This window comes from Macrobrachium rosenbergii, chromosome 37 (assembly GCF_040412425.1).
Source record: "Macrobrachium rosenbergii isolate ZJJX-2024 chromosome 37, ASM4041242v1, whole genome shotgun sequence".
In the NCBI taxonomy this organism is placed as follows: Eukaryota; Metazoa; Arthropoda; class Malacostraca; order Decapoda; family Palaemonidae; genus Macrobrachium; species Macrobrachium rosenbergii.
The window spans coordinates 44,868,189-44,884,456 of record NC_089777.1 but is presented as its reverse complement, the minus strand read 5'-3'; the positions used below and the strand labels follow the sequence as shown (position 1 = coordinate 44,884,456).

General features: G+C 40.8%; 1 protein-coding gene across 12 annotated transcripts in view; it reads right to left on the bottom strand.

Annotated features, from left to right (window-relative positions):
• LOC136825538 (uncharacterized) overlaps window positions 1-16,268 on the bottom strand; it is an 841,925-nt gene that overhangs the window by 246,850 nt on the left and 578,807 nt on the right. For 6 of the 12 annotated variants that reach the window (XM_067082124.1, XM_067082125.1, XM_067082119.1 and 3 more), the window contains one exon: window positions 2,605-2,665. The exons of 5 other annotated variants lie outside the window; for them this stretch is intronic. The gene's annotated coding sequence lies outside the window, so the exon portion shown is untranslated. Of the gene's footprint in view, window positions 1-2,604; window positions 2,666-6,506; window positions 6,673-16,268 lie in introns of all 12 variants that reach the window. One more of the 12 variants, XM_067082120.1, reaches the window with a different exon arrangement.

The following is a 16,268-nucleotide window of genomic DNA, read 5'->3' as shown; positions in this document are numbered from 1 at the left end:
GAAAATCTGAGACATTTTCAAATAGCCTTTTTACATATCACCTGTCAATTCTTGAACTATAGTTGTCTTCAACATAAGTGTATTGTACCATGTGATTAGTAGCAAACCAAACATCTCTTAACCCTAAACTGTTTTTCAGACTACAAAATACCTTGGAAACTAGGTTGCTGTGAGGATTAGATACACCTCGCTTACTTGTTACAGAATTCCAGTCACCTCCAAGGATTAGGTTTTGGGTGTTATTTATTAGAAAGTGTAACAGATCTTCATTATAAAGCTTTTCCCTCTCTGCCTTTTTTGTTGACCCCGATGGAGAATTGACATTGAAAATATGATTTTGATAATCACAAAATTTACATTTAATACTGATTATTCAACCATATACATCTAGTTCCTCCTTCAGTACTTCCACAATTGAAGATTTATTAATGAGAATTGCAGTTCCACCTTTAAGTTTATTTGTGTAGTTAAAATAAATCTTACAACGCTCTTTGATCAGATCAATATCCTCATCATTTTTAATGTTATGTTCTTGTATTAACAAAATATATATTTTATTTTATAATAAAACATCAAGTTAATTACCTTCATTTGCTTTTTCGTATCATTTAAAATACTGAAAAGGAATTTTACAAATTTTGTAGACAAATTTTGCCTTTTTAATGGTACCTTTTTTTACTACTCAGGATTCCGTCAAGATCAAAGAGTGTCGACATTTTGTGAATGACTTATTTTTACATAATCCTTTTTCAAGGTTAATTTTATGCCACTTTGTTCATTTGGTTTTGCTTTGCAAATACCATTGATCCTAAAACGGTCGTCATCAACTTCTGTATCCGTCTGCATCATTTCCTTGTCAAACTCTGTGTCCTGTATCAGCATTTTTCGTCAACTTTGAGTCCTGGATTCCAGATACCTTCGTCAGTTTTTTCCCTCTTGTCGTACGCCTATCCGTCTCTTTTTGAAGATTGTCTAATGTATCATCCTCTGAGATGCGATGAACTTCCACTTCAATCACTTTGGTTACTACTGTGTTTTCGTCATCAAAATTTTGGGATCATTCATCATTCTCATATTCAGTAACTTCAACTTGAGGCATTTTATCAAAATCATCTTCGCGTATTTCAACATCAGTTATGCAGCAGTTTTCTTCTGTGGTTTCGCCAATACCCTGAATTTCGTTAACACATGTAATTTCGGCATCGGAGTCTTTTTCTTGAGACTTCCCTAATCCTTTATATCTTCTTCAACACCTCTCAACAAACCTTGGAAAGGACCCACGCTGTGTTTATTCTAATATTATCAACTTTGCTATATTTGCTTAAAAACTCGGTTAAAAGCTGGTCATCCAGCTCAAATGGAGCATTTCTAATTGATACATATGTATACATAGCACTCAAGCAGAATACTTTAGCTTTACAGGAGTTCCTTAAAGGGATTTCTTTATTCTCATATTGATCAATAACTCTCAAATGTAGTTGAAGAAGATAATCTTGTTACAATGCTATTCCTGCTTAATAACTGTTACATCACCATGTCCTAATTTCATCTCTTCAAAAAGGACTTCGGCAACAGCTTCCATTGAAGAGTAAGAGGAGAATTCTAAACTGAAAGTGTCTTTCCTCTTTAGTGGCGCTATGTAGCTACTCATCTTGAACCATTCACTAGATGGCAGCACAGTATACAAAGTTTTAGCATCCTTGTCGCTTGCCCTAAGGCAAATCGCCTTAGGGCATATAAGGTTTTCGGCTATGCAACTTTAGTAATATGCAATTTTTTCCCCAATTTTTAAGCACTGGTGTTAGCCATTACGTTATTTCTAAGTAATGCAGACACAGCTGCTTTTACCTTGGAAATTGGTTTTCCCTACAGTTTTAGTGCCTTTGATGAAGAAGCAGCAGTTATCTTGTCGGGGTCAACTGTTATTTACATCCTACCTTACCCGACAGTGATGGGGGACTTTGGGATTGCGGGGTACTGGGTGGGAGACATATGTAAACAAGCCGCCATGTTTATGTTCTGGTAAAGACCGAGAATACGCCACCTTCAGGGAGCCATATGATCCACGAGAGGGAGAGGTTGTGGGTAGGTGGGTTACTAGGGGTGGAAGATGCACAAGGTACGTGCTGGTATAAGTGGGTGGGGGTTGACTGACAGGTAGAGTCGGACATAAATAACAGCATCACAAGTCTGCCACTTCAACATCAAAAACACTAAAACTGTAGGAAAAACCAATTTCAAGGTAAAGCAGCTGTGTCCCCAATACTTGATTGCGAAACTCACAAGTTGTGTGGAGCGGGGTGGTAGGGGTGGCGTCCGAGAGTTGCGGACGGGGATGTGCAAGTGGCGTCATGAAATGGACCTGACATGAACTTGATACCACCTTGTAAATACAGATACCAAGAGACATTGATTATGAAATACATAAAACTGTATCATGGAAATAAATCAGAAAAGTACAGAAACTGACCTTAAAGGGGTGGAAGGTATAGGTTTGCCGCTGACTTAAGGAACGCGTGAAACCTGGCTTTCGGGTCCTCAAAATGAATTTTAAAATAGGCCACTGACAGGTAGCCAACAAAGTTGTGCTTTCTGTATCCTTACCTGGGCGTTGTGTCACGAAGCTCCCTCCACCGCCTGTTGGTATGGGCACCGGTCACTGGATCTGTGAAATTCATAGAGTGATTAACTTTTAAGTGGACATAGCCTTTATGACTTAAACAATCGTATGCTTTCCAGCAGTCCAATACAATTGTGGTCCCCGGCACAATATAATCTTTGACTACTGATATTAGAGTTTCGCTGTTCCTACTTTCAACGGGAACAACAAAAAATTGGTTTCATGGCATATACCACCAAAGACCCACTGGCCCTCTATAACCCTCCCAACGTTATACTTTCTTTTGCCAAATTTAGCTTCAACTATTTCTACTGTTGTGCCGGGGCCTCCTATTTTCTGTTTCTGATTAAACCACCTATTTACAATTACTTCCCTTGAAAAGCTACACCAGTCATTGATGGCTGCATCACTTAAATTCAATTCAGTCCTAACAACTTTGTAACTAAACAAATCACTAGTGAACAGATAACAAAATATCAACACAGTTTCAATATCCAGTTTTGAACCAGAAAACCAGGTGCCCTTGAAGAGAGACTTGGTGTAATTACACTTTTTTCTGCCTTTTTTCAGGCCAGGGGTGTAAGTCTTATTACACCTAAAAGCCTTCTTGCCGAGGTCAAGATGGCACTCTTTGTGGCAATGCCCACAGAAAACTTGCTTCCTTAACAGGCCATGATCTTGACAGAGTTTCACTAAACGTTCGTACTGTCCAGCGTAATACAACACAAAATCCTTATAGTTGAGGTAGCAATTATCACATGTCTGGGGAAGGGTAAACCTGTTGATAGGTTCAGAAGACCTTGAAGTAGAAGGAACGGCTGCAGACATGGTAAGGACTTAAGGACTTAAGGGATGGAGGTGGAAGCCGGAAGGTGACAGAGGGAAGCCGTGACAAATTTTGGAATGAAAGAGGCCCAGGCCAGTGGGGGTAGGGGGTGAATATATAGGCTTGTGATTGGTGGAAAGCAGGGAGGGGGGTCAAGTGTTGCCATAACATAACACAACTTTAAAGGTTTCACGAGAATTTATGAAATGCATACAAAATCTTTCTTCTTTTCAGGACAAGAAATGTTTGACAGAAAAGGTGTGGTAGAACGGTGTGCACCTTATCCCCACTGGACAAGATTCTTGGCAAGATAGTATGTTCTTTTAGGTTACTTAGTACGTGACAGGGTTAGGGTTTCCCTCAGGTGAAAGGTAAAGTATAGGCTATGAAAATTAGTAAATGGTTTCACAGCAACGGGGTGGCGGAACGGCGCTTCGCGCCTTATCTTCTTTTGACAAGATTACTGCAAGCACATATGTTCTGGCAAGAGGTAATATTGCGCTGCGCGCGCGCGCCACAGGGGTCACAGTAGGCTAGCAATCAAGTAATTGGCACTTATCAATAACCATGGTTGATGACAGCAAGGGTATGCGGACGTTAAAAACTGTTTACTAAAACTAAACCATGCCTTATGTTGATGATGCCTTTGATAGAAGGTAGGAGAAAGTGCACCAGGCAACCAACCCCTTAATGTAGGGATATGTTAAGAAAGAACAAGGCTATCAATCGCTCAAACGAACTGACAGGCTACAGCATGGTGGTGCTCGTTTAAGTAAACCCTGAAATATTGACTGAAGAGAGAAAAAATGGTAGTAACGAAAAAGAGAAGTAAAAACATCATAGGAAATGTAATAGAAACATAACTGGTCTACAGAAAAGTAACATTATAACACCAAAAAAGAGATGTTTTTTCATGATTGTGTATAGCTTTATGAAATGATGCTATGTACACAGACGGAGGGAAAGAAACGCAAGGAAGAGAAGCAAGAGATAAAAAGGTAATAAGGAAACAGTGAAATACAACCACTGTAAGAAATGTAATGAAAACACAACTGTTTTAGGAAAGCATAACATTATTACATGGGAAAAGAGCCAAAAGTCCCAATATGACGTCATGAAACCCTCACTTTCACGTCATAAACAAGTAGGTATCGAATTGGCTTCAATTTTTGGCGTTAAGCTCCCTTACAACATCCCGCATGCGCAATAGCTTAGAGGAGAAAAGTAGTAGTAGTTGGAGAAGTTTGCCTTTGCACCAGCTACCAATGTTGGTGTATTTGTCGTTCATTTGTAGCCGTTTTTTTGCGTTTGAAATGCTGTATAGAGCAGGAAATACCATAATAACATGCTAAAACCTCCTCCCGGTGTTTTACCCCCCCATAACCCCGCTTTCCCATCAGTCCCCCTTACTGTAGGATAGAGTTGTCACCGTGTTTCCCCCACCCAAAACCCCGGATTCCCATCGGGGTCCCCCTTACCGTAGGGTAGAGTTCAAAGGTAAATTGTAAGTTAATTACAGCCAACCGCTAAAATTAACGTTAAATTGTTAATAAGCATCCAAAATACTATAAGAAACTGCCATTTCTCGCTAAATACCCGCCGTGTACCTATAACTTAGTTCTACCGCCATGACAAAAGCCTGTCACCTTGAATGAATCACTACATATTCATAATTATTCCACGCAATTATTGTTTCACTAATGTCTATTATACTGGAGAAACACTTAGAAAACCAGGAGACACTCTCACTCAGTCTTAATGTTTACATTCGCCAAGGTTTCAACACTCCTTTTCTAATCCTTGACATTAGGCTGGCTCTCTCTCTCTCTCTCTCTCTCTCTCTCTCTCTCTCTCTCTCTCTCTCTCTCTCTTCTCTTATTTTGGTGATTCTTGACAGGTCATAATTCTGACGCGATCTGCCACCTCGTATCACATAAGTCGGTACTGCCATCATAACTATTAATAACCAGTTCAAATAAAAATGGAATCCACACAAGGGAGGGCCTCGACGAGATTGTCTCTCCATCTCGAGTCATTTTGTCTTTCTCTCTCATTCACATAGTCACATTACATTAACCTCAATTGTAAAGTTTTTATACTGGAAAAACTATGGTTACGGGCTAAAGAGTTAGCCCGGCCACTCGTTCTCTCTCTGTCTCAAACTTATGAAGGGAAGAGTTTACTACGATATGGCTCTTTACGTTTTACATATCCAAATTTGTTTATGTATTAAAGTTTATCTGTATTTAATTGTTTTGAGAGATTATTATAACCTCATGGTTCATTTACAGTATATAGATACAGATGAGTGGACCGACAGAAAATTAGAGGGGCAGTATTTTACAGGTTTTCAGGTATGTTTATTTTGTCGTCCGACAAGCGCAAACGTCTGAAATCACCCATAGCTGCAAGTAAAGTATACTTCCATCCAACTGTATCAGCTATGGCAAACATGTTGCGGTAATATCATCGTGGATGCCGCAATGCACTTGCATTACGGCTGTTCGCTGCATATAATGCAAAGAAGGTAGCCAATGAGCTAAGAATTTCTCTGAAAATGTAAGTGATAATCTTTTAAGGGTTCCTTTTAACATACATGCACCGCAACATGACTGAATGATTTTAAAATTCTTTTATCAGATTGACAATTATAGCATTCTGTGGTAGGATTTTGAATGCTGAAACTGGTAGGCCTGTTTAGATGGTTGCAGCTCACTGCATAAATTTATATTTCAGTAATAAGGAAACAAATATACCTGCTTTCATTTTTAGCTGTACTGCTTAATATTTCTATAAGCTTGTTGATGGTTATCTCCAAAATAAAATAAACAAATTATATGTTCAATATCTTCATGGAACTGCAAGTTGCATTAATGTAACATTTACAATTTGCAGGAATATTACAGTATTTTAATGTTCATATTCCATGCAACCAGTGTCATTAGCAGTATTATAGAAATATTCACCAGAAGCTCACTTATAAAGCCATTCTGTCATAATAACAGTAAAAGAGTTAAAAATGACATTTTTATAATAAAATAAAGTTTTACATATACTTACCAAGCAATTACGTAGCTAACAGCTTCCTACCAAGGCAGACCAAAAATTAAAATTTCGCGGTGGTGCTACCATCGCTAGTGTAGGTGACAGGGTCCCGCCTGCGATAGGGACTGGCAGGTACAACTCATCCGGAAACATCAATTTGTTTGAGCCAAAATACATCCATCTGTGGGGAATGAGGGAGGGCTCCGATTACGTAATTGCTTGGTAAGTATATATAAAACTTTATTATAAAAATATCATTATACAGCTGACTCCACAGTGAGAGGAGGCAGGTTAGATGAATATAAAACTAATCCAAAACATTAAGAGATAATGACTTTGAACTAGAAGTTTGCTAGCATCGAGACAGTGCTTGTTGTACCTTACCTGGTAAGAGAGCTGCTACAGGTAAATACTGCCTCTGGTCGGCGCATCTTAAACTGTAGAGGGCATGGCATATTGGCCAGAGTTGCCCCTACTTCAGTGGGTACTTTGCAGTTGTGCAGGTACACCGATGGTTGACAAAGACAAAAGAAGGTGCCCTAGCCCTGGGCACGACCAGAATAAAAAACAACAGTATTACCTACACCACAATAAAAACTAGACAACCAAACACCCCAACCATAAAAAATCTGGCGGGTACTCCAGGTATGTTTGTATCCCCAGGCTTCCCGACAACTCAACACCTAAAAAACCAAGGTGAGGAGACAGTAGAGGGAAAGTTCCTCGCCCAACACCATGCCAGCCATGCCTAACATACTAAAATTATCAAAAACTGCTCCCACATCTTTCAGGAAGAGCAAAGCAAACAGATTTCGATCTCCAAAATGACACATTATGACAGAACGCAAGAGAAGTGGCGATGGCTCGAACCTCATGAGCCTTTACCCTCAAGATCAGGAAGATGTCCTCTTATGTCTGAGAATGTGGTTCTGAGATAAGACTCCTTAAGAAAAAGGAGAGGGCGTTCTTAGAGAGCAGGCGAGATGGATTTCTCACCAAACACCAGAGATTGCTAGAGGAACCCCTGATCTTCTCAGTCCTGCGGATATGAAATAGCAAGGCCCTCACAGGGCAAAGAAGTCTTTTTTCTTTCAGCCCAAGAATGTTCTCCGAGCTCTTAATAATAAAGAAGCGGGGCCAGGGGCGAGAAACGTCCTCGTTCTTTGCGAGGAAATCAAGCGAAAAAGAGCAAACTACGCCTCCTTGTGCAAAACCAACTTTCTTATCCATTGCTTGGAGTTCGTTTACTTGCCTCACTGTAGCCAGCACTACAAGAAAGAGAGTCTTCTGAGTGAGGGACTTAAAGGAGGCAGAATGAAGAGGTTCAAAAAAGGAGATCACGAGCCACTTTAAAACTATGTCCAAATTCCAAGGGGCTGAAGAGCGATTGTGTGTCTTGGAGGTCTAAAATGACTTGACAAAATCACTAATATCTTGGTTCATACACAGGTTAAGGCCTCTGTGCTTGACACTGAGCTAAGCATTGCCCTATATCCCTTGAGAAAGAGCAAGAAGTCCACAATCTGGGATACAAAGGTTTCAGAAGAAGAGACATGATTTTGTGTGCACCATCCTCTGAACACTGTCCACTTGGACTGGTAGAGCTTGCTAGAAGAACCTCTTCTACAAATAGCAAGAGCTTCTGCAGCCCTGCATGAAAATCCTTTTGCTCTGATGAGGCTCCTGACAGTCTGAAGCCTGTCAGGACCACAGCGACTGTTCTTGTGGAAGAAGCCTTGCAAAATCCACAAGAAGTCTCAGCAGGTCCGGAAACCACTCCTTCCTCAGCCAGAAGGGAATGACTAGTGTCATTAAGACATCTGATGAGAACTAAACTTGTTTAACACCTCCTGAATCATCCCGAGGTGGGGATCATCCTGAAGGGGGGATCATCCCGAAGGGGGGAAAGGCGTACACGTCTAGCCTGTCCAGTCTAACAACATTGCATCCATCATCCAAGCTAAATGGTCCGGGACTGGCGAAAAAAAGAGAGGAAGTCGGTTGTTCTTTGAAGTAGCAGAGAGATCTAGTTGCAGACTCTGGAATGCAAGGTCCACTCTGTGGGGAGAACCTGGTGACTGGATTAACTGGTCAGCCAGAACATTCATCTTCCCCTGCACAAAGTGGCGGAGTAGCTTGACTTGATTCTGCTCCGCCCATAGAAGAGGGTGTTTGGCTGCCTCGCAGAGAGTGAAAGAGTGGATGCCCCCTGCTTGCGAACGTAGGACAGAGCTGTGGTGTTGTCTGAGTAAATCGCAACTATTTTCCCCGAAATGAGTGGAGAAAAAGCTTGAAGGCCCAGATGAATTCTGAGCTGCGGTCCACGTCCCCAACACCTTCCGACTCCCTAACAGGGCTCCCCACCCTACATCCGAGGCATTGGAGTAGAATTCTAGGCTGGGGTTCAGAGGAGATAGAGTCCTTCCTGAAGTCTCTCCTCGGATAACCACCATCGGAGATCCTCTTTGATCCCCGACATTACTGGGAAGACTACAGAGTCTGACTGAGTCTTCCTGCACCAATTTGCCTTCAGGAAGAATTGCAGGGACCTCATGTGAAGTCTGCCCCACCTAACAAAATATCCAAAAGAACTTTTTTAATGGTGTCCTGGAGAAAAAGGTAAGACTTGTCAAGCGGAGCAAATAAGAGAGCTGACTTCTGGATAGAGATTGCTCCTTTAGTAGCAAAGGAGCATCACAGGTCTCGCTTCTTCAACAAGCTCATCACATATAGCAATGCAAGTTCAGCCTAACCGTCCCTTACTGCCTTGTCTGCACAAGACAGAACATTAAACCAATCCAAGGCAAAGTTGTCTGCAAGGGCTGGGCAGTCTTCAATCTTCCGCCAAAGCCCCCACTGTCCAATCCAGGAAACTAAAAATCTCTAAAACCTTGAAAATATTGTATTGCGAACAAGATGATCCAGTTCGGGAGATGAGAAGAAGACTTTCACTGAGGCGAAAGCAGTACGACGTGATGCATCAACCAAGCAGAAGTCCCCCGGGGAGGAGGCAGAACTCCCAAGGAAGGTGCTTCCCCAGTGGCATAAACCTGTACCTCCTCTTTAGAAGCTTCGAAGGAGGAAAGATGAAAGTAGCCTTGCAAGCAACTCTCTTCAAAGTCAACCACTCATCGACCTCTTTCAATGCTTTCTTTGAAGAAGAGGAAAGGTCGAGCTTAAGGCGGGATTCCACTGGGGCAACACAGGCAACATGTAGCATGCGACTTGACTGGCTTTCAACAATTATGTTGCATGCGGCTTTCATCCTGGAGACATGTTGCCTGTGGCAAGGCAACATCGTTGTTGCTTGTAGCATGCTACATGCTATGTTGACTGTTGAATGCCACAAAACCTTTTCAACCAATTCAACAAAAACTAAGCCAGTTGTCATCACGATGTCTCAGCAGACGGTCGCTGCTGCTGGATATCTAGTGGTGCACAATAAATAAAAAACTAAAAGGAAGCACCGCTGGTGGAAGAGAGAAGTAGCATTGCTCAAAATGGGTTACTGTCTGATGACCAATCCCTGTTCAAGAACTTCTCAAGGATGAGTTTGGAGAAAAACTCGATATATATATATATATATATATATATATATATATATATATATATATATATATATATATATATATATATATATATATATATATATATATATATATATATATATATATATATATATATATATTATAGAGCCTCGATGGCTTGGTTGGTAAGCAACCACAGACTTCATGGTTGGAAGCCGACCAGTCAGAGGCGGAAACTTTGCTATCCGTGTAGACATCCCGGGGCGTATGTAGCATTGCTGAAAGCAAATGGATGTACAGACTAATACACACATAAACAAAGCCACTCCAACATCTAAAAACATAACAGACACCAATGCCGGACTACCCGCCCAGTTCTCCTCATGCTGCTGGGAGAAAGGGAGCTTCTCAATACATGTAGTTTGCGGGGAGCGATGTCAGGCATTTTAATTACCACCGCCAAATCAAAGTCCTTCAAAGAATGCTTACCCCATATAAAAATGGGTATAAAAGCACGTTAAAACGAAAGAAGATATATATATATATATATATATATATATATATATATATATATATATATATATATATATATATATATATATATATATATATATATATATATATATATATATATATATATATATATAACACCTACTATGGAACAGTCTTCATAATCTCTACAAAGCTAAATATAATCTTATTTTGAAAATAAATAATACTTTATATAGTGTTTTAATAATGCCAGCTTTTGTGGTAACTCAGACTAAAATGAAAAGTATATTTAAACTTTGAGCTTTTGTTTTTCAGTTTATTTTCGATGGTGTTTTACTTGTTAATAATAATGATAATACCTTACCCCAGCACATATTGGTTGCTCAGCTTGAGATGAATAGCCAGGCATTGGGCTGTCCACGTCCAGGAGGAACAGAAGCAGGTTGTAGGCAAACCACTTGCTTCACTTGATGGGAGAAGATCCAGATTTTTTTTTTTGGGGTTAGGCATCTGTGTTCACGGTGAAAAGCAGTATGCAAATTCTTGATCTTCTTCACCATCGTCACGTCACAATTAAATTTCTCAGCTAATCCCCGTAGTGCATCTTGTATTCTTGCAAGCATATATCCCACAGAACTGCCAGTTTTCTATACTCTTCTATAAATTCTTCGGTTTCTTCTTGCGACCAAGTCATCTTGTTGCTTTCAACATGGAACCCTTCCCGCGATTGGTGAGAAGGTGTTCAACACTAGGCAACAGGCTAAATCATGTGGCATGCGTCAGGATATACGGCAACATGTTGCCACCTGTCGCATGCCACACAGTCGCATGCTACATGTTGCCTTCTGTTGAACTGGTTGAAAAACACTTAGCCTATGCGACAATGTAGCATGCCACATGTTGCCAAAATGTTGCCCCGGTGGAATCCCGCCTTTAGGAAGGCAAGAGTCAGAGGCATGCTTCTTCATCAAAAATGTAGAGGTAGGGGAGTCCAGAGGAGAAGGCTGGAAGAGACTGAGAAGTTTATCAATAGGAACCTGAGGAGACTCGAATAAGCCAAAGCAGGCACCGAATCATGGTCCACTTCTTCCTCCTCAAAAGAAACAGGAGAGAGAACTAAATCCTCAGACTTAGGAACCATCTTCTTCTTTAAGAAAGTCATCAAATCCTCCAACTGATGCTTCATTGGAGCCAGAGAATCCTCATGAGTTGACAAATGGGGGAGAGGCAGCGATGGCGTCGGGTGCTTAGAAGAAGCAGGAGTTGAATGCCTGCACCTGAGCAGCTGCCACCAGGCGCTCAGGAGAAGGCAGGCACTCAGGAGCACAAGAGTGCTTGGGCTGAGTCAGCAAGCACTTGTTACGACAGCGCTTAGGAGACAAGATCAGGTGATCTTCAGCGCCAAGAGACTCTGGACTAACTCAGGCTACTTGTTGAACCTGAGACAACAAAGGAGGTGAATCAGCAAAACTGCAAGAAGGTTGAGGACTAATGCTGGCTTCCTTAAATCTCTTAATGGGAGGAGGAAAGCTGTCTGCAGCCGCAGAAAGCCTCTTCAAAGGATGAGAAACAGAGGACCGACGCCGACGATGCCTTCCATCCAACGACGAATCTTCTGAATCAGACATACGATGCGTATCAAATGAGACACCTTTCCAGTGGTGCTCAGTTGACACCTGGGAATGTGCAACAGGCTCGACGAAGGGAAACACTGCCTGTGGGCAAACCCTACCAGCCTCCCTTCGACCTCCTGTATGTATTCTCCCTGGTGCAGGGGAGTGGGACAGGGACCTTCGTCTAGGAGCATTGGCAGGACAGACAGCTGCCCTCCTCAGAAAACACAACACTCTCACTTTGCACTTTACTAGCACTGGTAGTACAAACATCTGGAACAGGAGCTTTATCGACAAAAGCCTTAAAAGATAAACCAAGATTCATGACTGTTTTGGCCAAAAACTCTAACTACTTATCCACCCTAGACTCGAGACTGGTGATAGTGTTGGAATCAGAAGCATGAGAAGATGGTAAAGGAGTACATGATATATCAGCAGGAGGACTCAAAATTTGAGAAACAGAAGGGATAAGTGGGGAAGAAACAGTGCTACCCTCAGCCACTGAAGGCAATGGAGTAGCTTCTAAGCTAGCTCTATGCTCCGCTCTAAGAGCAGCCTTTCTCTTCCTATCTTTATCAAGTTTATCAGAATGGGAACGATAAACTTTCCACTCCTGAGAATCCCAATCCTGACATTCCTGACAAGTAATCTCCCCATTACAATCTTGTCTCCTAAATTTAATACATTTAGTATGAGAATCATACATAATCTTACTTAATCTAGTTTTACTTCCCTCGGTACAGAACCGAATGCTAGAAGAACTACAATCTTACATGGCAAAACAGTGAAAAAATTACAAAACAACCTAATGATTCACTAACTGCAAAAAAGGTCGTACAAAATCTGAATATGTCACCAAAATACAAGAAAACAATCCAACAAATGACGCAAGGTACTGCCAAAAAACCACCGATGTTGACTGGGAGCCAGCAGAAAACAAATTGATGTTTCCCGCTGAGTTGTACCTGTCAGTCCTGATAGTTGGAGGGACCCTGTTACCTACACTAGTGATGGTAGCACCACCGCGAAATTTGAATTTTTGGTCTGCCGTGGTAGGAAGCTGTTAGCTATGTAATTACTTGGTAAGTCACTTATATAAAATTTGTACTTTTCCATTACAGGCCTCATGATTGGGTTGCAAATGTCATGGGCTTGACGGTGCAAGTGGTGTGGAGTATGGTGCAGTGCAGCATGAAATCTCTGCCAGACACACCAACAACTCCCTCGTCGCCTTCATCACGCCATGTCTTCAACAACTTTACTATCAGTTTCATTCATTGCAAGATCTATGACAAATTTGGTGGTAAGGAGATCTTCACAATCTGCACCCTTACGAAAGAATTGAGGATGGTGAACATAATCCTGGAAGAAACCTTGGAGACGTCGGTGTGGCGACTTATCCACGATATGGGATTCAGATACAAGACCTCACAAAGGAAGATGTATGTGAAGAAGGAATCCCTGGACATAGTGTGCCACTGGATCGTTGCTCTCTGGGCACTCAAACAACACTGGGAAGAGGGTAGGCAGGTGATTTACCTGGAAGAGACGTGGTTTGCCACAAGGATGAATCACAGCATGGAGTGGGTAGGCGGTACTCAGTCAACCACCAGTGATGCATACAGCCATCAAGTGCCGCCAGGAGAAGGGGAACGCTTCGTAGTGGTTGCCGCTGGCTCAAAGGAAGGATTTGTTGAGAATTCTTTTCTTTGTTTCGTTGCAAAAAAACACCAGTGGAGACTACCATGGAGCTAATTGTTCCTCCGATGGCTGACATCACCCTGAGCCATTGGTCCTGGTAACAGACAATGCGCCATACCATACCATGCTAACAGAGGACAGTCATTGCCCCACATCTAACCCTAAAAAACAGGACATAATAAAATGGCTGGAACATCACGCCATATCCTAACTACCACATGCCACAAGCCCTGAATTGCTAATGATTTGCAAGCAAAACAGGCCAGAGCCACAATATCTACTGGATAACATCATCCACTTGTGGGGACATGAGGCCATTCACCTTCCACCGCTCATCCTGAACTCAACGCCATCAAGCAGGTATGAGGCCACATGAAACGGTATGTACGTTCCTTGCTACGACATTTCACCTGGGCAGACCTGCAGGCCAGACTGTAGGAAGCCAGGTTAGCTGTTGCTAAAGAGGTATGGGAAGGAGTGGTCCAACGGTCTTAAGCTTTCGAGGACGAATACTGGCTGACAGACAACATCCATGATCGCATAGAGCTCATCGTTATCAACGTCGCCTGAGTTGACAGGGACGATCTATTTTTAGATAGTGAAGGGGAGTGAATTGAAATACCCTGGGTATTCTGTTTATATATATGTATATATAATTCATTAGTTTTTGTATATTTCTTCACAAATTTTAAATGTATGTCTATGCTATTTTCATGCTTAGTGTAAACATTGCATTATGCAACAATCTGTAAAATTTCTGTATATATTGCACATACGTTTTTGGCTATATATATCATAATGTATATAATGGTGTTGTTAAAAAAAATAACTATTATTTCATCAATTTTTCTCCTTGTCATTTCCACATCTGCAATATCTTATAATCAAAACTAGCCCACTACCACCCCATTCTCATAGTAATAAATAAAAACATACATGATATAAAAAAAAACATGCAAATGCCTAGATGAAAGATACTGTATAGAAAATGGTTATTGTCTGTAATTCAAAACGTAAAAAACCAAGACCTTAGTACACTCTTCCCTTCATAAGTTTGAGAGAGAGAGAGAAACGAGTGGGCGGGGCTAACTCTTTAGCTATGCCAGGGACAGGCGTTCGGATATCTACAACGAAGGTTGAGGAAATTGAAAAAGTTCAAGAGTAAATTGCTTTAATTAATAGATTACGGTACTTCATTATATTGCCCAAAATTACCGGAGGGTCTAAAACATGCTGTGCCAAAATATCAAGAAGATACAGCTGATATATAAAAAGATATTCAAGAAAACCTATGCGACAACGAGCTTGAAATGCTTAATAGACGCTTAATTGTTTTGGAATCATTAACAATGAATCAGCTAGTGTTCACACTGAACAGTCAGACCTCTTCCACAGTTTCCTATATAGCATAGCAGACGTCCTCCCTTCCAAAAGGGTGAATGTCTCATTTTTTAGCTCCAACAGAGTTAGATACTGGTCTAGGATTTCTGTTCACTTTTTATTTGGCTTTAGCATAGATTACTTAGTGTTTTTATGATTTTATCCATTATAAATGCTGCTTTTAGTGAATCTGTTTAGAATTTGAAAATTTTTATAATTTTACACCACGGAGGATGAGACCTGATGCCTCAAAAATTTGGTCAATAAATTCGAAATGCCCATCCTGGTGTCAGCCATGTAACAGGCGGCAATTGGAATAAGTTTTCCAACGTAAAGGAACATGCAAAACAGTGTAAATCTTTTATTATTTCTTACGATGATTCTGAAATAAAAAAGGAAGCGGCTGATGAAATCTCTCTCTATATTCTTGAGTCCTTAACCATCAAATAACTGGTTCCATCACTGGTGTAGATTTCCCTTCATCATTAATTTTGACTAAATTGGCCAATATAAAATGAAGTAGTACACTGGTGAATAGCCTAATGAGACGATGTACAGACTGTAGTTTTCTGTTCAGTTTACCAAGAATAAGTTCTTTTATTTCTTTGTTAACACAGTATTTTATAATGGCCTTAATTTCCTTATTAAACGTGGACTGAATCAGGAATGGACGGAGCTGCAAGAATCGTGATGTAAGCATTAACATCACTAAGCATTCTAACTGCCTTAATAAGGTAAACCGATTTACTCATGACCACCAGACATTCCCCCTTGTCGGCCTTAGAGATTTTAATGTTAGATCTGTTTTTCCGTTTATGATGAGCGTCTAAAAAGGTTTAGGAAGACTGTTTTACCCTCAAACGAACTGAATAAAATCCCTTAAATTGAATCCATGTTGAAATATGAGTTTTTAAAATTGAACAAACTGATATTTCCAATTCTTTATATAAAATCTATATCTTAAATACGTCAAGAAAAATTAAGGCCTAGACTCAAAAGAATTTTGCAATCCACATCCATTGTCCGAGTTAAAACATTTATTCCAAGGTGATATTTTACACAAA